The sequence below is a fragment of the Corvus moneduloides genome, chromosome 13 (genome assembly GCF_009650955.1).
Source record: "Corvus moneduloides isolate bCorMon1 chromosome 13, bCorMon1.pri, whole genome shotgun sequence".
Lineage (NCBI taxonomy): Eukaryota > Metazoa > Chordata > Aves > Passeriformes > Corvidae > Corvus > Corvus moneduloides.
In genome coordinates this window covers 2,209,655-2,237,290 of record NC_045488.1, presented here as the reverse complement: position 1 = coordinate 2,237,290, position 27,636 = coordinate 2,209,655, and the positions used below count along the sequence as shown (strand labels likewise).

The 27,636-nt window shown below is 40.9% G+C and overlaps 1 long non-coding RNA gene across 2 annotated transcripts in view; it reads left to right on the top strand.

Moving 5' to 3' along the window:
- Positions 1–742: 742 nt before the first annotated feature.
- Positions 743–27,636, top strand: part of LOC116450225 — a 130,073-nt gene continuing 103,179 nt past the window's right edge. For both annotated transcript variants that reach the window (XR_004242729.1, XR_004242728.1), the window contains exons 1-2: positions 743–1,215; positions 1,898–1,966. This is a non-coding gene — a long non-coding RNA (uncharacterized LOC116450225). The remainder of the gene's footprint in view (positions 1,216–1,897; positions 1,967–27,636) is intronic.

Here is a 27,636-nt window from a genome sequence, read left to right as displayed (position 1 = left end):
CTCTTCCTTGAAACTTATCATTGGTCTACTCTTAAAACTCCAGCTCAGTTTTCTAATATCAGCTGCTTCATTTCAAATTAGGTATTTTTCGCTGGTGCGTTTTTTTAAAATTGCTTTAAAGTACTTATAAGCCTGCCGTTCTGATGGGAACGAGCTCTCTGGTACAGCAACATGCTCACTGCGTGGTTAGGAAAGCTCAGTCATGCGATTTCAGGATTTGAAGGTTTTGCTCTGCTCTGCTTTTGCTCTGTGTTCCAGCTCTAATTCCTTTCTATAGGCACCCCTTCTCCATGCATAGCTGAAGCAAAGCCAGAGCTTTGATTTTACTGAAGGCTTAAGTCCGCTTAGTTTGCTGAGAAATCACTGAGTGAGGGTGCTGCGCTCACACCCTCCTTGCCAAGAACACCCCTGCAGAGAGCAACAAACAGAAAAAAAAAAGCCCCGGTCTCCCAGCATGAGGAACCACGCGCTGCCTGTCTGCATGCTTGACCCAGCACAGAAACACGGGCGGCCAGAGGAGGCTTTGGCCTCAGCACTGCTGGCTGCCAGGTCTGAGCTATTGCACTGTGAGAGAGCATTCTGTGAAGCTGAGGTCGGTCAAATATTAGTGCAGATTTAATCCGTGCTGCTGCATGTTTTGGCTGCTATTAAGGTAAAGGTCTACTCTCTGGTAGTAAAAATAATGGATAAATAAATTTTTCCGAGCCTCTGAAGGAGAGAGGTGGGTGACTGTTTGCTAGTCAGATTGCTAACACTAATGCTCCACCAGGGACGTGCTGAAAGGCTGCTATGGCTGCCTGAGCACAGCCCTCAGAAAGGGTAAGGGAGCATCAAACTACAGCAGCTGTAGCTCCTTTCCCAGTGATCATAATCCGGTGTGAACTGGCTGCAATACATCTGAATGTCCCACACAGCTGAGCACAGGGAGTTGGTTTGCTGCCCAACAAAGCAAAAGGAGGTTGGGCTGTCTAGAGGTGTGGCTCCAGCTGTGTGCAATTTAGGGGGCAGGTGGGAGAGAAAATGTTAATTGAGATCAGCAGTTGTATCTCCACAAAACAGGTACTCATTGTCCTGTGAGGAGAGTAGTACTTCAGTACCAGATCAAGGAGTTTTTCTACAAGTAGTGAGTTTGCTTAGGATTGTTTGAAGGTTTTTTCCTTCTACTTTTTTCACAGTTTGAGCAGATAGAACATGGATAGTGAGGAACAAAAGCAGGTGAGTATCAGAACTTAAGGGGAGCATTAGTCCTTGTTGTAGGATTCAGTCTTTAGGTAAAAAAGATGTGGGGATGGCATGATGAATTCATGACTAGCTTAACAATAAAAAAATATTACTGTGTGGTGTGGGGTCCAGTCCTTTTGGGAGAAGGAAAGGGTGGTGTAGATTCTTGTAAAGAATAGGTGGTTAACAGGTATAGGTGATCATACTTGTGCAAGAATCCTGAGTTTCTCCTTCCTTAATTATAAACACATTTCCAATCTTTCTTATAACTCAAGCTTCAACCTACTGTTTTAATCACAGATCAGTGTCTGTACCATCCTTTCCTAGTGGTTTTGGTTTTTGGGATTTGTTTGTGGGATTTTTTTTGATAGAGGTCTATATAAAAGTCTCCTGGTCTGGGTTTGGATGAGGGTGCTCAGACAGCCCCAGGGCTGATTTGAGGGCAGCTTGGTGTTAACTGTACCTCAGTGTTATGGCTCCTGCCCCAGGATGTAGAGCCTGTGTGTGGCTGTGCTTTTCTTGTGTGATAATCTGTGCATGTACACACCACTTATGCTCGCAGTCACAAGGCCTAATATGCTGGGACACAGAATAATTGAAGATGTTTTCATCCTCAAAAAAAATACCCCAAACCCAAATATTGCTGTGATAATCTGGTGTTATCCCTGTTTGGCAGAAAAGAAGTTCCTGGATGACTGCCTGGCCTATTGCTGTGATGGGAGGCTGCACTAGGGCTGTTCAGAAGGTCAGTTCCTACTCCTTTTCTTCTGTTTGTGCAGCTCCTGTGGCTTCTTTGGAGTGCAAAATGGTGGCCTTTAAAAGAGCTGATAGAATAAATTCTCTTACCCTGAGGTGCTCAGATACCACCCTAAGGTGATGAGATAAATACTTCACTGTTGCAAAGTTAAAATGAGTCTCTTCAGTGTAACTCCATTATTCTTCATTTAAAAGATAAATATGCCGTCATTGTCAGATCAGATATTCCCCTTTGTCAGCATTTCATGGCTTGCTTCCTGGATCTAGATAGATTGATGATAGCTGTTTAATATTCTTTCCTTCATAACCAGCAATTTGAGAGTTGCCAACTCTCATGATGGCTGCTGTTTTTCTTAAAGCATCAGCTTGATGTACATTAGCCACACAAGAATCAGAGCTTGCTTTCTTTTTTTCAAATGAATAGTTGTAAAGAGAGCTTGAAAATGGCAATCTGAGCATCTAATGCTGGAGGCAAATAAACGTGTGACAAAATTATTTTCAAGCTAATCTCATGACTTGAGGAAGGGGTGATAGGTTCATTCATGGCTTTAGAACAATGTCAAAGGGAAGGATTTGATTTCTGACCCTCAGCTCCAAGAGCCAAATGCTCTTGCTGGGAATACCTCTGAAGATCCGTGGAAGATACAAAGCAACTGCAATCCCTGGTTTCCTGATAACCAGGAAAGCTGCTGAGCTGAGGAATGTTTGTGGTAGCTGGTGCAGGCTGGTGTGAGTCAGATCTATTCTAGGTCTCTTGGCCTTTGTGTTCTGACCTTGCACGTGTGACGAATAGTTTTTGTTGACTCTAAGCTGTGAAGTTGTGAACAGTGTATGTTTTTAAGTGGTCCATAATTTGACTTTAGTGTTAATGTACATGTGAGCTAAATGCAGGAAGCTTCCAGCTTTTCAGTAGTGCTGTCTGCCTTCAGAAGAATTTCAGTCACCAGAAGTGAGCAATGTGATTATTTTGGGCATGTGGTCCATGGAAGCATTCAGATGACATAGTCAAGGGAAGGGTGGGGAGCTGTTGAGACTGCTCTTCTGTGGGGATTGCAAGTTACAGAATATTTTTCATGTAAGCTATGGAGTACAGTCATCACCTGTGACAATGTGGCTCATAGCCAGGTAAAGGTGTATCTTATGGGTACACAACGTCAAAAAAGCTAAAAACTCCTTAGCAGAACATTTTTGCTTGGTTGTTCTCAAGTGAATTCAAGTTCAAGAAAATGCCTGCTTAAAGGAGAGTGTACTATTTTTAGTTGAAGAAAATCAAATCTGTTCATTTTTGTGCCTGGGGATTTCTATTTTCCCAGCAATTCATGTGTACAAAATTGTACCTCCCATCTTGAGACCTCTGTCACTTCATCTGCTGTCTCTGTGGTAAAGTTCTACAGTAGTTCTCATGGTCTTAGCTTGCTCACCAGGTGGTTTGATCACCTCTTCAGGACATGGAAGGAATCTCTCAAACTGAAAATGAAACGTGTCTCAGATTAAATGTTTTTGAATTTTAAGTTCATAAGTATTTCTCCAGTACAATTTGAGTGCTCCTCCCATGTTAACTGCTTTCCTTTGATTAGAAGTTCTCATTAAGACAATTGGAATGTATTGTAAATGTCAGTGTTTGTGGTATCATGAAATTGAATGTCTGATGGTGGTTAACTAGATTGATCAAAACAGAAAATCTTGTCACAAAGGCTTGTTACACTCATATATCAATACCTCCATATACCAAGAGAGCAGGGCTATTGCTAGCCAGGATTAATGCTGTAGAGAAGCTTCTTGGTGTAGTTCTTGTTTTGTATCTCAGTAGTGCCTTCAGAACATCTTAAGGCTATGAAGCTCAAAAGATTGCACACAGTCTAAAAAGACTGCAAATAGAGCCAGCATGCTTCAAGCACCAAGTCAGGTGTTTGAATGCAGGATGGCCAAAGAATGGAGCACAATGTTGAGGCTTGTGAGGGGTGTCCTATGGATAACAGTGATAGTGCACCATGATCACTTCAGGTTGCTCTGTTCCATTCCTCCAGGAATTTATGAATAGACCAAATACACATCCTCTTCTATTTCTACACTTTTATGTCAAGGGGTCAGGTAAATACACCCCAAAACATAAATGGGAGTAGATACTGGCAATGAGTGAGTCGTGTATTTCTTTGCTAACACCTTGGGTGGGCTTTTTCTTGGTAGATGTTTTTGTTTTCCTCCTCCCTCTCAACTATTCCAAGTCTTGCTTCTGTAGACAAAAGAGAAACGGAGCAGAAAACTGCTTCCTTGCCTCCAATTTCTAAGCTTGTCTTTTTTGCCAGTTTTGTGCACCAAAGAGTTCTGGTCTCTCAGTGCCTTGTGCTTCCACTTGCTTTCTTTCCTCTTCCTGTTGACACGAACACTTCAACCAATTGGTGTCCTTGTACATACACTGGAGTATAAGCTTGTCTTTTCCACTCTTTGAAGCCTATGTTTGCTATGACTTTTTTTACTTCATTTCTTGCTCTGGCTGTCTTGAGGCCTGCCTGCAGCTGCTGCCTGCTGTCCTTTCAGTGTACCTCTCTTGAAGCATTTTGGAGAGCAAGATGTGTGTTGAAGGCTGTGTGTCACAGCCTCTGCAGTCTCAGTGCATTTGCTGGGTTTGTTGAAGTTTTGCTGTTGTTCCTTGCATTGCTAATGAAACAATCTAGCTACTCTGGCAACTTTCAGCTGACCTTGAATTTGGAAGTACTTAGGAATTTATATTATACATACATAAAATGGAAATTATTATTCTTATGATTAAAATATTATTCTTATGGTTATTGCCTGCAAGTTCTGTAATCTCAGTGATGTCTCAGGAGATAAAACAAACTCTTGGTACGTAAGTGTCTATATAAACAACATCAAATCTTGTTTTCTCCAGTGCGATTGCTTCTTTTCATGTATTCCTATAACTGAACAAGCATTAGAAAAATAATTATTGTTGACATATTAGAAAAGGGACACATTTAATTCTATCTTATATACTACGAAGTTGTTTCACCAGATAACATCAGCATGTACTAACCTTATTTAAAATGTAATAGATGTTGTTGATTTGAGGGTGTTTCTCTGTTTCAGAAATGGATTGCTACAAGGCAGTGTGTTGCAAAATTCTACTTGAGTGTGTTGGGTTATGTTACTGTGCATCAGTCTAGAGGAGACTTCTTTCATTTTAAAGCACCTTCAGTTTTTGGTGCAGTAACCGTGATGCTAAACCTTTGTCACTTTGTGCATGTTGTGAGATGTTCCTGTAAATTCTTTCTTCCCCCCTTCACTCCTGTTCAGCCTTAGGGGTGAGGGTGGCTGGGAAAAAATCAGCTTGGTTGCTTTTTGGCTGTGCTTTTGCTGAGGAGGAGAAAATAAGAGAGGAGAACACTTTTCTCAGGAGCTGGGGCAGAGGCCTTTGTTGCATCCTGGCTAGACAGTGAAGCATAAGCCTGTTGAGTATTCTGCAAGGAAGGGGGGGGGGGTGTGTGGGGCAACAATTGAAGAGAACAACCTTCTGGTAGAACGTAAATGCGCCAGGGCTGTGTGCCAAAAAGATGGTCTAGACAGATAGCTCTGTGAACCTGGAGTTCATGAAAACTGGCTGAAATTCAGCTGGAACTTCTTGGTAAATTAGTTCTCCTGGTTTATATTTTGGGTAGAGCTCATGTAAATTGTATCCAGGCTAATATACAAGTTCCATGTGTGTGCAGATGCCTGCCTTTCCTCTGGAAATGCTGAAAGCTTTACAGGGGGCAAAGGAACAAAATCAATTCTGTGCTTCTGCAGAGGAGATGACAGAGCTATTACTGCTCAAACTGAGCAGTGCAGGCAACTAAGGGATAAAATTATTGCAGTCTCTGAGAGTGTGTCTCTTTAGAGAGCTTTGGTGCAGCCACCCACTTCCTCATGAGATATCACCAGAAATGCAGTTTGTGTTTTTTCAAAGGACTGAGTGTCTCTAAAGCTGACATAAACTTCTGCTGAGTTACTATTGATTCCTTCACAATGCTAACTTTAAAAAGCTCCACTGTAAAATGGAGAATATTTAAATCCTCACACATGTAATAGTAATTCTGTCACTGCTGTATATGCTGGAACATAATGTTTTTAATATTCTAAGGCAGCTTTTAAGTTTCTATCAGACCTTAAGAAAATGAACATATTGATGCCTTAATTGCTAGCGCAGAATATATAGATAATACTGTATCTTTCACAAGAATCATGTTCTGCTGACAGAAGAACTGATGTGATAGAGCTGAAACTTTTTCCCTCAGGATACAACAATTATTACATCCTTCTGTTGCTAAAACTGGATTCTCATATATTTACATATCCTGAAATCTATAAGCTTCTAGCTTATGCATCTGTTCCCTGGCCACTAGAAACATCGTTTCATTGCAGTGATTTGTCACTAATAAACATAATCAACAACCATAGAAACAATGTGCACGGTATATGCAAGTTTACATAAATTCTTTCATTTTCCTTGAAAGCAGAGGATGGAAATGGCAGCCAGGTCTCCAGCTGGTGTTCTCTTTCTGCTATCCAAGAAAGCTGTTTCAGTACTGACTAGTTTACTGATAATAATTTTTTACAAACAACTATGACTTACCTTTTCCTGGATCATTTTTGGGTGTTCCTATCCATTGCCAAAGATTTCTCAGCTAGAGTTTGCCTGAATGAATAGCTGATTTAGCATAACAGGCTGAAAGTCACCAGCTGGGATTAAAAAATGGTGGGGATATAAGCAAATCAGCTAGAAATTGAATAGGTACTCTGTTAATAACTACTGGGTGAATCCAGTGGATCTACTTGCAGATGCTTTGACTCTTATCTGTTATGCCCACCCCTGACTTTTCACTCTCAATTTGAATGAGAACAGCTGGCTCAGAGGTTGTAATAAATGTTGAGCTACTATTTTCCTTTCTCAAGTCTGTTGCTGCTGGATTTCACCTGCCACACTGAGAAATTTGTAGTTCAATGGACTGGTTTTTCTCCACCATGTTTTCCCATTTATTTGAAGAGGAGCAGTCATGAGAGCTTCAGCTTTGTGAACTGTCTCCACACTTTCCCCAGCAGCTGGAAATACATCTTAACTTTTTAATGTTTGAAGAGCTTGGGCTGGGCTAAGACCATGTGAAGCTTCTCATTTTAATTTTCTGTAATTTTATGCCCACTGAAGCCAAGGCAAAACCACTTGGAATCAAGGAAGGGCTTTAGGTGGGTTCTTGGATTTTCCTGTGAACTGGTCTTGCAACCAGAACCAGTAATCATCTAGTTAGAGGAAATGTGATTTTCCTTTTTTTTTAAAATTCTGTATGATGCTTATTTTGATTCTGTGGGGAAAGGATGTATTTATGTCCTGTCTAATGAGCTGATGCTCTTGGTAAAATACCTAGCACAATCTCTAACCTTCAAGACAGAACAAACAATTGGCAATAGAGGACTCAAGGCTTTTAAAATCTCTTCTTGAAAGCATTTTCTTGCAAGTGCTTTCTGATTTAAATATTCTTTCAATTTTACAGAAGCAATAAAGTAAATTATGCAAACATAAACAGATTTTTAAAATGCTCAATTTAATCATCCCTGAGATATTGAATACTGAATCTGCTTAATGGGATTTTCTGCTGTCCAAGAATTTGAAAATGTTATACGCTCCAGTCGGGTTCCAAATTGCAGGAGTATCCTCAGCTTTCCCCCTGCTGCTCTGAAATAGGTCCTGCTATGGCTGCTAGCCTCACAGAGTGTCTTGGGTACTCTAAGGTTCCACTTCTGATGAAGATAACTAAAGTTTCAGCAACTGAGTTGAGCATTTAAGCTCTTCTCGTTATTTGAGGTGTTCTGATTTTTTTTCTTTTCTAAATAATCTGTTTCTACTCTCCACCCTGTTTGAAGCAAAGCAACACTCTGGACAGGACCTTGTTTGCAGCAAAAAATTGTTCTTGTGAGCTGTTAGCATTTGTTAGACCCATGAGCCCATTTCTGTGCAAATCAGCTTACTGCTGTGAAGTTGTGCCAATTCTGACCAAAGCACAAAGGGATTTATAAAATATTCTAAAAGGTTTCAGTGAATTTCTACATCCCTCTTTACCATGCTCCCAAGTTCTAAATGTTAAAAGCCAGCCACAGGTCAGATCCAGTAGCTCTAAACTATTTTGGCAGTGCTCTTGGAGCAGATGTAGAGCTTAGGAAGAGAGAGTACAGTTGCAAACTTGCACAAGCAAAAATGTTCTTGCTTTTGACTTCCAGCACAGCTTAGAACACTCCCCTCTTTCTCCCCACTCCCACCTCCCCCACTTTGTTAAAGCTCTGCATTTGGGAGTATTACAAATTTTTCTGGCTGAACTAAAAAAACCAGAAATCTGCCTGTGCCTGCACCCAAATCTGGGACCAAGCAGACTGTGACTCTTGGCTGATGGAAATACAAATCCCAGTGTCTGGAAAATCCAGATGTGAATGCAGCCCTAAAGACCTATCAGTGCAGGATCCATAGCGCTGGAGTGCTCTTGGGGGAGGGAGAAAAAAAGCGTAATTCCAAAGCTGCTAAAAACTAATGGAAAATACTGTGGAAGGAATTTTAAAAACCTCAGACAATACTCTTACTAAGGTATTTCCTGAACCTACAGTGAAACAAAATAGTTTAAAGCTTAGTCTGTCAGCCTTCTTGTGCTGGCAGGACTGTGAAGACAGCAAAGTAAATCCATATGCTTAGAACCTATAAGGAAAAACAGAGCTACAAAAAAACCTGTTTTGTCCCCTTTCACTCATCCACTCACTGACTTGGTATCTTTCTGGTGTTTGACTTTTGATTTTAATAAGAGCATGATGCCTCTTACTGCCCGGACACACAGCAAGAGGATACATCAGTTGCTTGGATTTGCATAGCCCATTGTGGCAAGCCAGCCCCCTCTGCACGCAGGCTTATCTCTGGTTAGTGCTGGCCTTACACTGTGAATGCCTCTCGTGAGCTGCAGTTCCGTGGTTATGGTGTGTTTTGCTTGGGCAGTATATTTAGCAAATTGTGTAGTCAAATGATTATGTTAGACTGAGTGGTTGACATCTAGTACACAAATAATTATGACACTAAACTTACTATGTATGAGCTGGAGCCATAGCTGATTCCAGTGACAGATGGAAAACTCCACTGAACCTTTTATTGGCCATATGCCATTTCTGAGTGTTGGCCAACAACAAGATTTGTTGCTAATATATAATGATTTAAACAGTAAAAAGAGCAGCTGCACTTTGATTTTTGGTGCCTTTACTACAGGTTTTCCTGGAGCTTTTGAATATCTACTGCTGCTTTCTAATGCAAAGCTGTCACTTCTAGTCTGTGAGAAGAGACTTTATCTTCCAAGCACTATCTGTGGTAGAATTTTATATTTTGATACTTATAACTAAAGCTCTCCTCTGCCTTTTATTGCATTATTAAGTTGACAGCATAAAAACCTCCTGCAACATGGAACTGGCAATGGCTTGTAAGAAACTGGCTCTGTTGTGTAGTACTGCAACAAAGATTTTTCCAGGCTGTCAGTAAGTCTTGTGTTTTATGGCCTGTTTGAGGACTGGGAGAGCAGCATTCCTCCAACTGTTCAGAGAAGACAACTTTCAAAGCACAGTTCACTGAGAGGAACCGCATGTCCTGTTCATCATATTACCAGGACAGTGCTTGAAAATGTGTATGTGAATATAAACCACAACAGTTACCTACGCAGAAGGTATTGTAGTGTTCCTACCACTGCTGGTGGAGCAGGAAACCTGCTGCCATGCCACATCTTGACCTTTGTTTCTCCTAGTTTAACTGCATTGTCGTTTGTCAGTCTGCTCGTTCCAATATTCATCCAGAGAAAACCAAGATTGGAATCTGGAAAGCAGAACTGTTCTGGTCTTTGGCCCAGCAGAAAAGAGCATGGTAAGGGAGGCACATGGCAAGGAAATGTATTCCAATAGTACTTTATTTTTTTTTTTTTTTGTGAAAAAAGAACACTTTATTTTACAAAATTTGTATTATGCAAGCTTGAATACAAATAAAACTGACTAAACATTTGACCATCCTGAGCATCATCAACCTGCACTGCATTGAGAAATATTCTAGGGGTTTCTAGGATGTATTTAGCTGATCCTGTGGGTGAGGCAGCAGTCATCGTGTTGCTTCTGTGCCAAGGGAGGCATGAAGTGGGCATTGCATTAAGTGATTTTCATTGTTTAAGGCAAGCAGCTACGGAAGAGAGCAGTTTACACCTGTGTGCTTCTTGCACCTCCTTGGAAATGGGTGAGAAATGAGATTAACGTTTTTTCTGATGGGCCATATGGCGAGAGTTACACAGCTGTGTGCCTACGATCCTGGCTTGTTTCCTGACCAGCTCATGAGATGTGCTGTGGCTTGGGCTGGCATAAGGGCAGTATTTCCCATTGGCTGGCTGTACCTGAGCTCTGCTCTGCATAGCTGGGCTGCCTCTCCGGTTGCTGACGTTCTGTTATGATGCTGTCTGTAATGCTGATATGCTCTTGAATGTATCAGACTATCTCTCTCATCTGCCTGGGTGCCTTGTCCTCTGTGGCTGGAGCAGTTTTGCCCAGTAGGATTTATCTGTGCAAAGCCTAAAATGTTAACTTATTTCTTCACTCAGTAGTAAAAAAGAAGGGCCTTTCTGCATTTACTGCTTTGTCGACCGTTCTTTGTGGTGTTTGCATGCCAGCTGACTCCACGTCTGACAGGTGGTATTGGTTGCTGACTGCTGCATGCTCTGAAAGTGTCAATGTGTTGGCCCTGCTCATCCCTTTCTTCAATGGACCAATGTGTTTGTTTACTTATTTATCTTGTATCTCTTCCCTTAGCTCTGGAAAACCATGTAACTGCTGGCTGCAGGCAGGTTGTCTCTTCACAGCTAATAGCCTCTGTCTTGTAGTTTGAATGTTTGTTGGGTTGCTCCTTATCTAGCTCATCGTTTTTCTTTCCTGTCAGATTCCTCCTACACACCTCTTTGATCTTACCTAGAGCAACCTATCTGTCTCAAACAGTCAAGCTGAGCTATGCAAAATGTTCATGAAGTGATACAGCTATTTCCCACTTTGTCACGTCATGTGAAGCGTTGGACCCATGTGAAACCCACATCAGTCACAGGGATAGAAAACAGTGTAATTTTTATTTGTATTGGAATTGAGAAATAATAGATCTAATTCTAAGAGAGGTTTATAGTGGCTGTGTTACCAGTCTGAAATGGTACCTACGGCGGAATAATTTTTGAGTGACGTGGATGCCTTTAGTGTATAATCTCTGAGCTGTGTGTTAGAATCAGCGTCCCATACATGTTTTTACTTCACATAGCTAGTGCCTGACACCCCAAGCATCCGTGCAACAGAGGCCAGCCACCCTCTTTTGTTTCTGACCGTGTTTTTACACATTTTTTGATGCTACCTTATTTGCTTCTTTTGGACTGGGATTTTTTGTTTGTGTGGGGTATTTTTTGGTTTTTTTTTTTTTTTTTTTTGCCAGAGTTGAGAGAATCTCTTATCCAGGTGTTTGTGGTTGGGTGCAAACTGTTGATCCTAAAGCACTTGTGCATTCCTTATGTTGTGCAATTCCCTAATGCCCATTAATGTCACTGGCTACATCACCTGCCCTCTTTGTAATATCTGTTGGCTTCAATACGTGTTAGTTTAAAAACCAGTTAAATGAGGTAGTAGCATTTGCTATGAAGAAATACATACCAGCTTACACTTTGAGAGTTTAAAGGCTACAGCTATTTTTCAGATAACTTATGTCCACATATATTATCCAACACTAAGGGAAAAAAGGGTAATTCTAAAAGCTGTTGGGAAGATTGGTGAAGGTTGTTTCCCCCTCTCCCCAGATTGACTGCACACACAACTGCCTATAAACATCAATGGGAACTACATAATGACAGTCAGGAAAGAATCAGATAACAGAAAATGATTATGGAAGCAATAAAGCTCTACAGTTTACTTTTTCCCTTCAATAAATTGGTTCTAACTTCATATAAAAAATGAAATTATTTTTCTGTATGACAGGTGTACTGTGGGTAGTGTTTAGTCATGGTTAGCAACATTTCCTTGTGATGTTATTTCACAGCAAGACCAATGATTTACAAGTTCAAGATAAGAGTCCTTGGCATCATCATTTCAGTGTATGAAACAATTAAAAATGTGATGATTCTTGAGGTGACATGTACAAAAATGAAAATGCTTCACTAGAAAGCAGGACTTGCTGGTGTCAGCTGGTGATTAGTATTTGTTGTCTTAAAGGCCCAAGGTTATTGCAGTCCTGTCTGGTTTAACACAGCAAGCTCTGTGTGATGGGCATGACATGCTTGGCTGAGTGCTGTGGCTGCAATTTCTGTTCAGCTGGTACTCACACAGAATGAGCCTGTTAAGATCTTCAGCCAGATCTGGTTGAGCAGTCATGCCAAGCATGTCTTTAAAACTCAGGGGTGGGAGTAGAGACTTCCAACAGGTGAAGCAGCAGTGTATGGTGAATGTTTCTGTAACTGTTATTAGTTTACTTGGCGTTTCAGAAGATGGGAATAGTTTTCCATATTGAAGATTTGTGAAGACTTGGAGTGGGATGAAAAATAATTCCTACTGCTCTTTGTGACTCTTCTACATCCACTGTGATTTCTAGGGTCTGTGCTATTAGTGGCCTTCACGTGGCAGATGAATGGTGGGAAGTGGGTCTCCGAAGCAGTGCTGTGTAGTAGCCACTAGGTGTTTGCTCCAGGCACATGTGTATTATCGTGTTTACTCCTGAGACGACTGGTTTTCTCCCTTGCCTTTCAGCAACTCATCCCACTGTTTCCTTGTGTGTTTTTTTCCACAAGTGCTGCACGGATCTGTGCTGTGTGAGTCTGTCCGTGTCTGCAGGTGGATACTTCACAGCTGAGACAGTGACCCTGCGCAGAGAGCAGTGTGATAAACAAATGCACATTGCTATCTCTGCTAATGCTGAAGGATGCATTTAGCAATTTCCTCCCATATCTATAGCCTTTAGAACAAGGACAGTGTCTGTGTAGAAGCAAAAAAATCATAATGTTCTAAAGATTACTGTTACTTGAGAAGTCATTTTCTTGATTATGCTGTACATGGCAAACAAAACAGGAGCAAATGATCAAGTGTTTTCTAATAGCTGAGACAGGAGATGGCATCTGTTGCAGTCCATGTGGATTTATTAGTGGAGTGACCCTATCTCCCTAGAGCTTGCTTCTGTCACATATTGCCTGATTCTGTGTTCCCTGTTGGAGTACATGCAAATGATACTTAATTATCATTAACAATTTTAAGGAAAAACTTATGTTCTTAGTTCCATACCAGTGTTGATGATAGATGTATCTATCCAGATACAGGCGATTATATGCATGTATTTTTACAGACATAAAATACACATAGCGAATAAAAAATATAATCAGATGATTTGTACTTTTGAGTACCTTACTTTGATTTTCTTCTGTTGCACTGAATATGATATATTATGTAATTAAAATATTGAATGAGAGAAAATTTTACAAACCAAATCCTGGTGACCTTTTAGTTCTTAATCTCAAAGCTGTCGAGAAAAATCCGGATGCTTGGGAGCCATATCCAAATGCAGACAAATCTCAGGTGCAAAAGGAGTGGTTATTAATCAGCATCTGTGCTTATCAACATTTGTAATTATTCTGCCTCTAAATGAGGTGATAGGTCCTGTGTACTTGCAGCTGATTTTGTATCAAGTTCTGAAGGAACATAACCTACTCTGGTAGTAAAGTACTTAAATTGCTGGGTCGTTGTGGATCTAGCAATTTACCTATGTGTATAAATAATACTTACCCACCATAATACTCTGAGATAGAAACCGTCATGGCCAGATACTCTTAAATATTCTGTTCTCAGGAAATTAGCTTGAGTAGACTGTAAGGTTGTGCATGTGAAACAGATGATGTTTTTCTGAGGTTTCTGTCTGCTTCAGGTGTATCTCTACCATAACATACCCAAATATGCAGTGACGACATTTGGCGAATTTAAGAGTTCTCAGAAAGCAAATGTTCCATCACAACTAATGTTCTCCTCCTGCTGGTGACAATACCTCAGGATATCAAAAGGAATGGCAAAAATGAAAACAAAACAGCATTTATTTGACCACCAGTGTGAAGCATCAATGCGAAATAAATTAGAACTTGTGCCTGCTTAAAACTTCTTTATATTTTTGATTTGTACAATTTTATGATCTCTTTCCTGTGTTGACCTTGAAAGCACTGGTTATTTATTAGTATAATATGATTACATTCCTTTCTGCAGGGTTTAAGATGAAAATTGAAACCTTACAATAATTTGACTAAAAGCTGCTAGAGCATTCAGCCAGCTGTTGAAATTTTAAGATAAACCATATTAAGCAAAACCAAGCTGCAGCTGTCTAACTGATATCTAACCACAGCATAGCTACCTGGGTAGGAGGCACTTTGGCTGGCTTAGTTTGCTGGCTACAGATATGAAATATTAACAAAATGCAATTTGGTGACAGCTTACACACTGTGGGCCGTGGACTCTTCTCAGTCCACATGTGCAGCTTGTATTATAGCCAAATTAGATGCATTTATAATTAATTCTCTCCCTCCCTCTTTCTCACACACATTCTGTTCTGTACAATCTGTATTTGTGACTTAGATGGACTAGGGCTTTGTTAATTACATGTCCAGGAAAGCATTGCTTGCTATCATCTTATTGATTCCTCACTGATATAAGTGGCTAAGAACTGACTGAAAACTCATGGCAGAAATAGCAGCAGCAGTACTCTTACCTAAGATATGACCATAGTTTGTTTAAATAGTGGGTTTTACCTTTGGGGGGAAAAAAAAAAATCGACTTTGGATGTTGATGACTAAGTGTTGCTAATTCTCATTTGACCAGTGCAGTGGATATGTGCCAGAATTTGCTTAATATCCCTTCTTGCTCCTAAAGGTAATTAATTTTTTAATGCAGAAGCAGTCACTGGTATTGGTAAGTAACTCTTTTGCTTTATTTGCATTTGTTTTCTCTTGAAATAAAAGTTGTAATGGCTGTTGATATCTTTAAATCTATCAAAACCATTATATTATCAGAATCGTGCTTTGAAAGTATGTGCAGCCTTGATGAGCTGCATATTTCAGAATTATCTTGTTTGGTTTCTGTTGCCTGTGGAATGTGAATTAATATTTACAGTAGACATTAGGACAAGTTTCTTCTTTTGTAAGGTTGGACAAAAGGCCAAAGTGGTAGCAGTGCACTTAGTTACCTACATGGTAGTTGTGGATGTTTGAGGAAACAGTCTCTGTTACAAGGTTTCACCTCAGTTTGAAAAACCTTGAATTGCTCTGTGGTCAGAGAGACTTGGATATGCGAGCAGGGGAAAACAGTTCTAAAGCTTTTGTGTTGTAAGAGATAGGGCTGGTTTGTTTTAAATGGAAGCTGTTTGGTATTGAGCTTAGTAACTGTAAATGCCTGTCTGCTTTCTCTTGGATGTTTCAAATATTCACTCTGAAATTACATACTGAGTACTATAGACAAATGGTAATTTACTTAGAAATGCTTACTGTATTTTGTTTGAAAACACTAGCTGGATCTGCAATATTTCATAAATACATGTGTTATTTTCTCAAATAATCTCTAATACTGTATCAAATATTTTAGTATTTGAAAACTAATTCTGAATTGGACAGAAAATCTTGTAGCAATAGAGCATAAATGTCACTTTTGTGCTGCACAACATTTCTTTTCAAGTTCTTGATATGCTGCTATTTTAAAGTGGTGTGGGAGAAAACAGCACTGAGGTCTGTTAAATGATTTAATGTGCATCCTCTCAAGTCCAGATTTAAGAGAATGAGGGGGAGAAAAGACAGGAAACAAGAGATTAGCCATCAGTGGTTAAACAGATCAGAGAACTAGTTGTTCTGCTGGTATCCATTTCTGAAACCAGCTCAGATGGCTCAGGGCTGATACATATCATAATTTCACTTCATTCCACCAATATTTTATATTGATATGTAACTAAGCCTTGCCTCTTTTTCTGCCTAAAAAAGTACTTGTGTTATTCAAGCATGAGTTTGGTTTCATCTTGGTTTTGGTTGAGATTATACTACAGGCTGTTTTGTTAAGAGAATTTTGAAGTAGGCCTCATTTCTGCAATATGATGCAGGAGAGTTGGTGGTTGAGCTCATTCAGGCTTTGTGAGGAATTCTGAAGCTCTGTGTTGTACAGCCAGGTCCACCTCTTGTGTATTTCTTAGTCATGTTAATGTGTATTTTCTATTAGAATTTGTTGCATATGCCTTCCTTATTTCTAAATTATGCCACATAAAAGGGAGAGATTTGCCTAAATATAGGTGTCGTATATAGAATTGTAAAGCAAGTCTTAATATCTTAAAAGGATGTTCAAAAACAACAAATCATGTAATCCCAGAACTTTAGCTTATTTTGAACTGTTGTACTCGGTTGAGCATTTAATGAGTTCCTTCATCTTGTCCCATATTTTCACTGGTTCTGGATCTTCCGCAATAGGTCAGTGGGTTCCTTGCGTGGTGGGCTGATGCCAAATGCTTCAGTTATTGTTCAGGGTGTTTAGTATTGATAATGGTTGCACCTGACTGTTGTAAGAGTTGAAGTTGGGCCTCATCATGCTTAGCTTGGCCTCTCTTGTGGTGATTGGCTTGGGGCTTGGCCTGGTGGCTTTTGGCTGGTTTGGTTTAGTTTTGTTCCTGTTACTCCAGAAAGGATATGTATTTTTGAGCCTTTTGCTAAGCTTTTGCAACATTGACTGATGTTTTGAGATGGAAGAGGGCTACTTCAACTCAAGTCTTGACAGCTGACAGTCACTGTGATGACTGTTTTCTGATGACTGTCCTTGATGACTTAAAACTTTCATTGCCCCATCAGTAAGAAAGTAGGGGATTTTACTGCGTTGGCAGTTTTATTTAGCAGGACTTCCTGGGAGGATATTTCTGCCATGGGTAAATTTTTTGTCTTTAGAAGACAACTTCCTTTTCCTAGGAAGTCTGTATTGCTTCACTCAGCCACCTGCCACTCTCTCATTGTAGGTAGCCAAAAGACCAGTACTGCCTTTCTTGTATGTCATGTCCATTCTTCCACCATTCTTTAAGCCTCCTTTCTGGCAAAAAATTTTGCTCAGCCTTTAACAAAATAGTCTTAATTAAGTTGCCTGCAATTTCACTAGCAGTGAGAAAAGTATTATAAGCATCGATTTAAAGTTTTATCCATTGGTTTGCTGCAAACAATGTCTTACTGAGATAACTATTTTCTGAATTTATTTGGCTAGTGTACAATCAGTTGCTGAGGTGCTATGTAATTAGCAAGGGCTAAACTAAGTATATCAAGCTTATGCCAAGCTGTCAAGTACTTTGTGAAAATGAATTCAGATAGGCAAAGGGAAAGCATTCCCGAAAAGTGTGGAAAATAACCATGGTAAGTGGTCTGTATGTCCCCAGCAGCAATCCTCTTCCATGTCTAGGAAGACAGCATGGGAAGATGTTTAAGTGCTTTTACCAATGGCAGACTTGCAGGTTACTGCCTTCAAGTAAATCTCCTCCTCTCATCCAAGCTGCTTCTTGAACCCTAAATGTCTCTGATTTTGTTTAATACTTCTCTTTCTTGGGGTGGTTGGATTCACTCTTCCTCTGTGGTCTGAAATGCCCACTACTAGGTCTCATCAAACCTGCTGCTTTTTGCTGAAACAGGGCTGACTGCCTTGGCTTCTGTGTGCCCAAACAAACACCTGCAGCAATTTAGATGCTCTTGCTCTGCAGGGATTTGTTACTGTCCCTCTGCTAGAGGTTGCCTTCCTGCAACAGAATTGGTGTAGGGGAATGGAGCCGCTCCACAGTCCAGCACCTTAGAACAATTCCCTTTTAGTTCACACTAATGCACACCCATGTGTTTCACGCAGGGGTGTATGCGGTGTTTTGTGAACTCTGGTGTTGTTCTGACAAAGGGTTGGAACAGCAAGGTCCACCTTAAAGCACCTCGAGTCCCTGCCACATCAGATGCTGCCCATGTGCTGTGCAGTTGTAGAGAAAGAGAATCACTATCATGATAAGTCACTTGGGAGGTGCTGTGCTGCTTCAGATACTTGCAAGGTTATCTAGCACTTTGGGTACCCAAAGAATGCAAAACATAGCTTTTGCATTGGAGACAAATTATAGTCCTTTCTGCACAATACTCAAAGAATGCTTCCAGAAACAAGCACTGAAATATGACACTGACAAAATTCTGCCTGCCCAGAAGCTTGTTGATTTAACAGTAACCTCAATCACCATCCAGTGTGCCTTGTGTGGTCCCTTGGCTTCTCTTACCTGGCAGGATTTGAGATTCACAAGAATTCCTCCAGTTTTGGACCTTGTGAAAGCAGGATTCTGGCTGATTCAATACTTTAGTCATTCATAAAAAGTGGACCTGGCAGGGAGATTCAAAGTATGGTGACAAATGCACGTATTTGTGATTAAAACAGTCTCCATATTCTGGAAGTCCTCTAACTAGCAGGCTAGGATGGGTGAATTTTGTAATTCCCCTCCTACAGCTGTGCATTGCCCTCCAACAGCAGTCTGCTAACAGGGTGCAATAGTAAAACTGAAAGCATAGCAGCTGAATGAAGGTAAGGTTGGGCAGCATTATTTTTCAAGCCTGGAACCTTTGACAAGAGAGAGAATTTCATAATTCAACTCAGCTTTTCAAGGCAAAGGCTTCTTACCTATGGGCTGTGTGTGGTCTACCAGGGTAATTAATCTGGCCAGGTTCCCAGGATAACTTGGAAGAGGCCTGTAGGCAAAAGAAGTGGCTCTTTTAGCTGGTGTAGCCTGCTCCTAACTACCTCTGTTCTGCTGTCCTTCCCCCTTATCACGTTATTGTGTGTGAGCAGTGTATTTGTTTGTGATGGGGCCCTGCATGTCATGCGTGCCATGTAATGGCTGTGCAAAACTGGATTGGGTTGGCTGGGAGCCTTTTGATCTTCTGACCACTTGCAAGCAATGGGGCTTAAACAGGATGTGCATCAGTTCTCCAAAATTGTACATGTATGTTGCCTACCAATGAGGAGCAGGAAACTTATTCAGATGAGTGTAATTACCTGTAAGGGATGCGTGTTTTCTCTAATAGCAACATATCTGCTCCTCAGACATGCAGAAACACCTTCCAGGTGTAGGCAGAATCTAAGCCTAACCCGGTGCTGTCTTCCCACGGTAACTCTGTTGGTATTTCCCTAGGTGTGCCAGTTCTCAAAGAATAGTTTTATTTTATTTATCCCCTTAATTTTCTAGACTTTGTAGATAATGAAGGCTGTTTCCTGGGAAAGGTGTTAAGCTACTCTGCTTTCAGAAGCTAGAATGGTGAGCTGGCATAGAAGCAGTGTAGATGATGTATTCCTGTTGCAGCAGTGGGAGTCCAAGGAAAGTGTCTTCTCTCTTTTTCTCTCTACTTCTTGTTGTAATCAAGTATTCAGTGCAGTTTCTTCACATGCTCAGATGAGAGTGCAGGTTCTTTGATAACGCTGAGACTTCACGCTTCCCTAGGTGTAGGTGTTCTGCCTTCTGCAAATTCATAGGAATCACAACAAACCCCTAAGCTGGACAAAACAAGCTCAAGCAAAGGAATTGTGCCTCCTCTATCAATAGTGAGGGAATCATCCAGCCAAGGAAAAGGTCACACTTAATCAGAGATGTGGTCTTAAATGACCTGTTCCTGTCATGAAGTTCTGCAAACTCTCTTTCTAAATTGCCTGAACTGGAGGCTAAAAGCTAGGTACCTTGAAGATTGGGTCAGAAATCAGTAATGTTGGTTGGCTTAACCCGTGCAATTCCACCCTGCTCCTGCACCCCATACCTGGATGAAATGATGCCTGCTCCCTGTTTCAGCCCCTACCAGAGTCATAGGGAACAGTTTGCAGCCAGCACTTGCTCTGTTCTCTCTAGAGGCTGTGACCCTAAAGCTGCCAGGTTCCTCTGGGCAGATTCTGAGTGGTGCAGACCCTTTGTATGTGGATCCTAAACAAAGACTCCCCTGGTCTGTGTAGCAAAAGCTCCCCCACTTCCTCTGGATACTCTGTCACCAGCTTGTCAGCTGCTTGTTACGGACTGTTCAGCTCATGCGGCTCTAGTTCATCACTTACTCAGAATTAAAGTGGTTATAATTTGATCAAGTTCCCTTCGTAAGTATGTTAATGCTTTACTTTTGATTGAGAGTGCTTGCAGAGTGGCTCTGTTTAATGATTTGATTTTGAAAGGTAATTCAGGTTAATATTCTTCAGCATGTGTTGTTCCATCCTTCCTGTCCTGTGTACTTGCTCAGGATTTTAAATCTTGCAGTATGGGAAAAGCCTGAAACCACGAACTGTAGCTTGGGATAGCAAAAGCAAAAAAAGGCTTAAGAGAGTAGTGAGAAAATGGTTTTGCTAACCCTGTATTCACCTCCCAATATTGGATGAATTGCACGTCTGTAGACCCATCTGGCACTGCAGGGGAGTAATATCCTTTATGACAAAGACATTTTACTTAAGCTTTTCTTCCAGCTCTGGTCCAGAAGGGGAAAATTGATTTAGCCTATGATGTTAGAAACCAAAATCAAGAAGTGTTGAGACAGAGGGCAAGCTGCACTGCGACACCTTCTGTGCATTCAGACTAGAAACTGGATCCTTTCCCTATTGCAGTGATCTCCCCTTCTCATCTGTTGCTCCCTTCTTATTCAGAGACACGCGAAGTCACATGTACTGTGCTGACAGCACTGCAACTGTTCTCCTGGAATCAAAGGACTCCTCATATGAGCTCATCTGCTCTTGCTGTAAATGCCAGCCTGCAGAGGACAAAGCCTTGGACTTTTTTCATCCCAAAAGGAAGCCTTTAGAAGAAAAATATTTTTGTTGGGAGTGTTTGGGAACAATATCCCAAGGGAAAATATTTTTTTCTTCTGTTGATGCCAGTCTGACTTACTTTTGCAGCTGGGAGTAGAGTCTATAAAGCTGCTATTTCTGAATGAAAAGACAAGGACTTTTGTGAAGTTTATTTTAGTCCCTTTGGCTCACATGGGGAAGTGGGACACAGTAAATAGATTGTGTGTGTCTGATGTGGAAAGTGATAACAACTGTTTCATAAAGTACCAAAGGCTGTAGTCCATTCCGAAGCAGAAGATTAGGGTTTTAAAAATACTAGGTTTTTGAGGTTCTATTCAATGGTAATTTCTTTGAGAGACACCCTAGTGTTACTGCATTTGTGAATACTGTGTAGCTCCCTGGCCAACAACTTTTCTTTTCCTTTGATGCAGTGGTTGGAAGCTCCCTGGGTGGCAGGAGGGCTGCACAGCCAACAGTCATGTTGGGACTGAACTTTTAGATGAAGGGTCTTGGTTTAATTTCATTTTGCTCATTTGGGTTTATGTAGCTCAAGTAATCTCTTCAGTAACAAACAGCCTCAGTGTTCATGAGAGTAGTGCACCAGCACTTCTTTCTGGGGAGCTGCAAGCCTGCCAATGCTAGTCCAAACTCTGACAGATGCATGTTTTCTGGGAGTAAGTACTTTGCATGAACCAGAATATCTTGCCAAATTAGGTTGATTAGAGACATTGGTTTTGAAAAAAAAAAGAATTTCTGGTGAGGTCATTCCCATTTCACTGCTTGGGAATAGATAGAAAGTTACTTTTTTTTTTTTCCTTCAATTTTTTTTTTTTTCTTCTTCTAAATTGAAAGCAGCTTTTCATTTTAAAGCTCTTTTTGTGCATGTACAGCATATAACCAAAGTGAAAACCAGACTTTTAGATTGAGTCGTAATAATTTTACGGGAAGTTGTTTCATAAATTTCCATTCAGACTTGGCAGAAAGCTGAAGAGTTGAAAGCTCAGAAGCTTTCATGAAACCAAACCTCTGTACTTCACACACCTTTCCTGCCTGTCCCTGCAGTGTTTCCACCTAGATAACTGCAGTACACTGCAGTGAGGATACATGTGCAGAGCAGCAAAGGCTTCAGCCTGGTATGACATGTCTGTTCCTCTCCATATGGGCACCTGTATTTTCATTGGTGTGATGCTGAAATTTGGCAGTGATGATTAGCTGACAATATAATTCTGTTGCTTGCTGATGCCTGTCAAATTTTGTGGCTGTCATGCTCAGAATATAAAGTATTTAGTGATTATTTTAAACAACTGTATGAAATGAAGTTTGAGAAATCCCTAACTATTATGATACAGGCTCATTCAAATCATCTGTCAGAGCAGTACTACAAATGTACCACAGGAGAACTCACCTAAAAGAGGAACTGAAGTTGATGTTCTGTACTATTAAAATCTGAAATTTTATCTCTTAAAGCTTGGACTAAGCTTGTGAAAGTTGCTTCACATGGTATGCAAGTGGAACTCATTCCATGACTCTTATGGGAACTGCATTGATGGGCAACTCTTAATACTTGTATTTCTCTTTTTTTTTTTTTTTTTTTTTTTTTTTTAATCTGAAGAAGGAATCTCATGGGGTTTTTCTTTGTTGTTGTAGCTTCTCCCAAAACTGTGGGGGAACAAAACACACACAAAAGCAGATGTGGTCCTTCATGCCTGCTGTCACAAATACTCCCTTGAAAAATCATAATGGGAAGGATGAAGATTGGTGCATTTGTTAGGAGAATCAGCTTGCTAGCAGGAAAACATGATGTGGAACCTCCTCTTTGCGAAGGCTGGTAGTTCACATGCAATTGCACCTTTATACTCTCTGAGGAATTCAAAGAAAGACTCTTGAAAGGCCAAGATGCCAATTATGAAGCTACCAGGCTGGAAAGCTGCCATTTATTAGATTAATATGAGCCTGGTCAATTTTCCAAAACATACATTATAAAAAGAACAGTGCTTAGTGTTTTATGTTTTCAACCATTCATTGTCATCTTTCGAGACTCAAAAGACGTACTGAAGCAGAATTTGTAAGTAATTTAATTCAGGATTTTTTTAGTAATTGTAGAGATGATTAAGGCTTTGGTTCTCAAACATTTTTAACTTTCTTCCTTTCTCCTTGCCCACTCTGTTTTCCTTATTTGGGTCTTGTAAACACAGTGGGAGGTGCCCAATCCATCCACTGTTGCAGAAGCCCTAGGAGATGGTGGCAGGACACAGGTTGCTGTGGTCAATAGGACTGGCCAGGAGAAAAGGTGCCCTGCAGCACAAGGCTGTTACACACCTCTGATTCCCTGTTTCTGGGTGGTCTTGCCTGAGCCTCTCAATCGCTTCCTTCATTTTCCAGTTTTTCTTTAACCTAGGAGTAAGGAGCAGGGCCAGCTGGTGGGACAGGCAGCCATTCCGTCACACGAGGTCAGTAGGAGCTGAGAGTGCCCCCAGGCCAGGAGGTACACGGGTGGCCAAAGCAGTAGAGGGGCTTGGGATGGTGCCTTCCCCTCTCGATGTTCCCTGTATTTCGTGCTGCCTTTTGCATTTGTGGCTGCTTCCTCTCTCGGCGTGGCTCTGCTGCCTCCTTCCAGATGCAGCCCAGGCCTGCTGCTGCTGTTGTTCCAGCGTTGTGAGTTGTGCCCCTGAACTGTGCCGTGCCCCATCCCTGCGAGTTCAGGAGTGCCCGGCTGGGAGCAGCGCTGGGCCCTGGGCTGACCTCCTGCTGCACCTTCCATCGCAGAGCGCAGGGAGATGGGAAATACCCCAACAGTGTCAAATGATGTCTGGTGCAAAACAGGCTTTGCTTTAACAATTGCCCTTATTTTGGCACTAATGGATTAGGGAAAAAACTGTTACGGTGTTGGAATAGGAAGTTAAAGACGTAAAAAGTGGGAAATGATGCTTCAGGTGACACTGGCAAAGGGCATTCAGAGCCTTAACACAACTTTTAGACTGGTTGGTGAGTTGCTTCATTCCTTGTATTCTTTTTGGCTTATAGAAGTGCTACAGAGATTAAACTGTATCACACTTTTTTCCCTCACACTGTTCACCATTTAATATAAACACTTTACAGATGAACCAGGAGCGTTGCTTTGCCTAAGAAAGTTGGCAACATGAGAAGTTTTTATGAAATTTTCCTTACATGTTTAGAATAGCAACAAGCAGTAGAGTTTCACCCTGTTTTAATGGTTTGGATGTGGCTGCCTGGAAATTCAAACCCCTGGGAAAATCTCACACTGCTAAATGTGTTTTCATTGTGTGTCAGACCCTTTTTCTCTCCAACCCTCTCCCCCAATCTATAAGGTTTTTCATTGAATGCAAAGTAATTTTTGAGATGTTCAGTATTTTCATTTTACAAATGAAAAATCATAAATATAATCTTAACAGTTTGGTACAACTGAAAATCAAATCACTGGAAAAAATAACATAAAAATTTATTGCTTCACTACTCATCAAGGGAGTTAAGTCATTGAACTATTCTTGCAAAATATTTAGACTTCTGATAAAACTACATTTCCCACAGAGAATGTAGTTCTGGCTTACTTCGGCTTTCTAAGATTAGTGCTAGCCAGCAGCAATCCTATTAACTTTGCTTAAGAGCTGGGGTTGAGTTTAAAGCAAAAGCTTCAGTGAGTTTACATGTTTGTGCATTTCTGAGAATGCTATTTTATGTAACTTCAGGGACCTTATCAGCAAGAAAGAGTAGAGAAACTTAAGCAAATTCGGGCTGCTGACTGTAGTGATATATAAAACTGTGACAAGAACAAAATTACACATTGATAGCATTGGCAAGTGGGATTTTTAATTGTTGTAGTAGCCAAAATTCATGGTTTTATGCATCATGATAATTGAAACTGGTTCTTAATTTGGCACTCAGAGTGATAAGGAGAAAGAAAATTGATTTGTAATAGCAAAAAAACGAGTTTTGACTGTCAGCTGGTGGTAGTGTTTTTTTTTTTTTTGCTGGTGTAGGTTATGGATGCTGTTCCATTCATTCTGTAAACTTAATTTTTTATTGCTAGCATATTTTTATGCCTTCATTTTCTTTTAATTTGAAGACTTAGAGCAATATTTTACTGTCTATAAATGAGTGTTTCTTTCAAATATACCCTGATGTAAAATGCTGAGAGGGTTAGCTTTGGCTTTTTTCTTTACCTACTGTATACTTTTTCTGACATGTTAGATTAACTTTCAGCCGCAGGCCAATCTGTCAAAGAAACAGGGAATGTCTCCTGCTATGACAGATTTGCCAGAGGCTGAGGTTTGAAACAAGCTGGGTATTGCTTCTTACACAAAAGTAATTTCGCCCTACTGAAGAGAGCTATCACTGAATCAGCTGAACAGAGCCTCTGACTTGCATTACTTGGTTCTGATCAGAAAATCTGCAACAGGCATTTTTTCTAATAAACTTATATGCCACAAAGGAGCTCTGTCAGTATGACTGTGGGAGAACTTTCAGCAATATAAGGTCAAAATAATTTCCTCAAGGATATCAGGAATCCAATATCTATTTTAAGAACTTTCCCTGGTTGACTTCAGTATTGTTATCATGTTGGATGAATATACTATACTGCTGCAGAGATAGACCCATAGGTCAGACTTTAGCATAGAGACAGGACCCATACTATCATCCTGGCATCTGCTACAGAAATAACCACCCCACTTCTTAAACCTGATTCAATTTACTGCATGAGCTGAACAAAACTGTGATCTCTGCACCCCGCTTGTCCCGCCTTGGCTGTGGCGCTGAGGCGCTCGAAGCTGCTGTACACCCTGAATGTCCCCTCACAGCAGAGCTTCTTCCAGGGCCATATCAAGAGCCAGCTCTCAAAGCAAGTCCAGGTGTGTAGCAAAGCCTGGGATCCCTGCAGAAATGGCTAAACAGGAGTGTCTGTCACAGGCGGCCCCTGAGAAGTGATCTGGGAATGGCAGAGCAGCCTCTGCAGCTGGGCAGCTCACGGGCTGAAAGGAACTCACACTGTGCTGTCAGGCTCCTTTTGGGACAGACTGCTGTCTTCTCTCTTCAGGACTGACTGGCAGAAGGTGTGTGAATAACACAGGGAGTATTATGAGAGAAAAGGGAGGATTAGGCTGGGATTCCTTGATGCTTCTGTTGCCTTCTGTGATGTGAGTGTTCAACACTGCGAGCAGTGCACTCTACAAGCTGGGGAAGTGGCATCAGTCTGTTGTTTTACCAGACTTCAGTACCCCTTACATGCAAGTCAGACCCTAGCATAGTATAAGATTGGGGCTTAATGAAGGAATTAATACATACCCTCTTCAGGCAGGTGTCATAAAAAAGAACTGACTTAACCCCTGTAATGGACCCGTTATGGCAGTGGAATAGCTGAAGCTCTCCCTATTTCCATAGACTAATTTAAGTCATTACAGCTGTATTACCTTATGCCAGCCAAGGATCTGACCCAATTAAATTGGAATAACAAACCATGTTAATTTTAAGACTTTCTCCAGGAATGCGTGTCTGCCTTATTACTGGTTACTGATCACAAACTTCATGAGCTGCTGGTTATAATTTAATTCCCCCCTTATGAAGTGGAATCCCTATTTGGAGTTACTTAAATACGTATTTATATATTTTAAAATGTTGTGAACAGTAAATGGATGTGATACCAATTAATATTATCATAGTTCCCAGAGGCTGTAGTTTCCCCTTACAGCTGTGGTGAGGTGGGAAGTCTAGCTCAATACTGTTTCTTTACTGAAGTGCGGGTGGAGTTCTTGGGTGTGTTTTAAGAAGAAAACAGTGTTCATCTGTTGAAATCTTGAGGGCTTCTGAGGAATAATAAAGCCTAGAAGCTTGCAGGTTTAAAAGTTCAAGAAGTGCCAAAAAATAAGAAGTTTTCACATGTACTTGAAGTTGCAGAAAACAAAGTGTCATGTGGGCTGGGGATCTCCTGCTGGATCTGAGGTAGGTACTTTTTGATTTGAGGTAGTATGGCTGTGCCTTAATGCAGCTAAAACTTTAGCCCACTGTGGATATGTATATACGTGCCTGCAGTCAGAGCTGAGCAGTAGAAGCCCTTTTGCTGACACGCACATCAGCCTGGAAATTGTACCCTGTGTCAGAGCTTCTTACTATAAAAAAATCAGCAGAGAGCTGGGAGGAAAAATAAGAAAAAAAATCCCTGAATTAAATGTACAGATTAAATCCTTGATTTAATATCCATACTGTGAAAATGTCTCCAGCTTTGCAAAACTGTAGACTTGATAGTTGTCACAACCCCCTTGTGGCATTGCCCCATCTCTCTGCAGTTTTAATGACTGCATGCAGAAGAGTGTTCCTGGTCACCTTTATGTTGCCACCAGAACAGGAGAGGTGTTAAACCATTAATACTGTGACTCTACCCTGTCTGTCCTGCTCCAGCCTGTCTGCAATTGGCCTTTTAGTAGTCACCATCAAAATTAAACAAGATATGTTATACTGACATAGTTTAGTCTAAACTCTTTGTGGTTACTTCTGCTTTATAAATAATGAATTGTTTGTGACCAATACTGATTGCTGTTGGTTGAACAGGACACTTGATACCTTCTTGTGGACTGGAAGGCACCTTACTCATCTGCAGGCATTCAGGGTAGCTGCAACACACATGCAGATTACAGCACGCAGTAGTGGTGCCACAGTGCTTTTTGTTCTTCTGAATTGTCTCCAGGACCACAGTCTCAGCTCTTGAAACAGGCTGAGAGGACAGGATTGCAAAACCCAGTAAACAGACATTGATGGTGGGAGCTTTTATGCTTTTTCTGGCCGCTACACTCA